Genomic DNA, 2,535 nt, shown 5'->3' with positions numbered 1-2,535 from the left:
GTACTATAAAAAAAGAAATTGTCAATTTTACTGATCCTTTTAAAGAACCAGTTTTTTTGAGTTTTTTTACAGAGACAGAGAGAGAGTCAGAGAGAGGGATAGACAGGGACAGACAGACAGGAACGCAGAGATGAGAAGCATCAATCATTAGTTTTTTGTTGCGCATTGCAACATCTTAATTGTCCATTGATTGCCTTCTCATACGTGCCTTGACCGCGGGCCTTCAGCAGACGGAGTAATACCTTGCTTGAGCCAGTGACCTTGGGATCAAGCTAGTGAGCTTTTTACTCAAACCAGATGAGCCCGTGCTCCAGCTGGCGACCTTGGGGTCTCCCGCAACCCAGTCCGAAGCTCTATCCACTGCGCTACCGCCCGGTCAGGCTTAAAGAATCAGTTTTTGTTTTATTGATGATCTCTGTTTTTTCTGTTGTCAATATTATTGCTTCTTGTTCTTTATTATTTCTCTTCTACTACTCTGCATTTACTTAGCTCTAGTTTTTTAAATTTCTTCAGATGTGAGTTGAGAGTTGAGAATTTTCTTTTTTCCTAATACAGGACTTTAGGGTTGTAGATTTCCCTCTCAGCACTGCCTTGGATTCCCACACCTTTTTGTAAGAATGAGACGCACTCGAATACCAGGTGTGCAGGCTTTATTAGAGGAGAAAGACCTGCCGGGGCACTTCTCTGGGGAGAAGGGCACCGGTACAGACTATGAGGCGAATTTTATATTTTGGGGGGAGCCTTGAGGGAGTACTGAGTCAGAAGTTCTGGTATGTTTCCTTCTGTGGTTTTATGGCTTCGGCTTCCTGGAACGCTCCTCCTTGGGACGGTTGACCAGCTTCCTGGAACTTTTCTGCCTCAGGGGCGATTGTCCAGTAAGTAAGGGTGAGGTCAGGTGACCAGGCAGGACAACAAAAGGGCAGTTGGAAGTTCTGGTAAATTCATGTATCTATCAATTTTGATGTGTTGTATTTTCCTTCTCATTCAATTCAATGTATTTAAAATTTTCCTTTGAGACTTCTTTGACCCATGAATTATTTAGAATGTGTTGTTTAGTTTTCAAGTATTTATAAGATATATATATATACTTTCCTATCTTTTTTATTATTATATATATTAATATAAAATGCTTCACTTCTGATCTGTGGTGGCACAGTGGATAGAGTGTTGACCTAGGACACTGAAGTCCCAGGTTAGAAACCCCAAGGTTGCTAGCTTGAGCACGGGTTCACCAGCTTGAGCATAGGGTCTCTGGCTTGAGCCCAAAGGTCGTTGGCTTGAACAAGGGGTCACTGGCTCAGCTGAAGCAATTCAGTCAAGGCATGTATGAGAAGCAATCAATGAACAACTAAAGTGATGCAATTATGAGTTGATACTTCTCATCCCTTTCCTTTTCTGTCTCTCTAAATATATATATATATATAGTATATATATTTATATATATATAATGCTTCACAAATTTGTGTGTTGTTCTTGTGTAAGAACCATGCTAATCTTCCCTGTATTATTCCAATTTTAGTACATATCTGCTGAAGTGAGCGCCTGTTATCTTTGTTATTAATTTCCAGTTTTATTTTATTGTCATTAAAGAGCACATCTTGTTTTAATTTCTTTTAAATTTACTAAGGTTTGCTTTGTGGCCCAGGATATGACCTATTTAGATGTATGTTATGTGAGTGCTTAAAAAAATGTATATTCAGTTGTTATAGGGTGAAGTGTTCAATAAATGTTGATTAGATACTGTTTTTGATAGTGTTGTTCTGTTGTTCTATATCTTTGCTGATTTTCTGTCTTGTTTAACAAATTGTTGAGAGGTGTTGTAGTCTCCAACTATAATTGCATATTTGTCTATTTCTCTTTTCAATTCTATTAGTTTTGGGTTCACATGTTTTGCAGCTCTGCTGTTTATTTGTGCATCACACTTAGGGTTGCTATGTTTTTTTGGTGAGTTGACCTTTATAGCATTATATAATGGCTCTCATTCCCTTTGGAAATTTTATTTCTGAAATCTAATTTGATATTAAAATAGCAACTCTTGCTTTATCTGATTACTGTTCACATGATATGTTTTTTTCATCTTTTAACTTTCACTCTATATTATTCCATTTGAAATGAGTTGCTTGTAGGTAGCAGATATTTGAGTCATGTTTTTAAACTACTCTGCCAGTCTCTGTCTTTTAAATGGTGCATTTAGACCCTTTATATATAATGTAATAGTTGATATGTTAAGGCTTAAGTCATCTATTTTATGTTCTACTTTCTGTTTGTTTTGACTTTTTGTCTTATTTTCCCTACCTTTCCATGGGTTATTTGACAATTTTTAGAATTCTATTTTGATTTATCTAATTGCTGTTTTTTGTTTGATTTTTAGAGAGATCTGGAGGGAGAAGGAGAGAGAGAAACGTTGATCTGTTGTTCCACTTATTTATGCATTCATTGATTCTTTTTCAAAAATATTTTATTTATTGATTTTACAGAAAGAGGGGAAAGAGGGGGGAAGTAGAATGAGAAGTATCAACTCATAGTTGCTTCACT

General features: G+C 36.6%; 1 non-coding gene across 1 annotated transcript; it reads right to left on the bottom strand.

Moving 5' to 3' along the window:
- Positions 1-1,436: 1,436 nt before the first annotated feature.
- LOC136327982 (U6 spliceosomal RNA) lies at positions 1,437-1,539 on the bottom strand. The gene has a single exon (XR_010730028.1). It is a non-coding gene; the product is annotated as a U6 spliceosomal RNA (small nuclear RNA).
- Between the last annotated feature and the right edge of the window lie 996 nt (positions 1,540-2,535).

This window comes from Saccopteryx bilineata, chromosome 2, assembly GCF_036850765.1.
Source record: "Saccopteryx bilineata isolate mSacBil1 chromosome 2, mSacBil1_pri_phased_curated, whole genome shotgun sequence".
In the NCBI taxonomy this organism is placed as follows: Eukaryota; Metazoa; Chordata; class Mammalia; order Chiroptera; family Emballonuridae; genus Saccopteryx; species Saccopteryx bilineata.
Note: the sequence above shows the minus strand (reverse complement) of the source record. Positions and strands in the feature narration are given on the sequence as shown.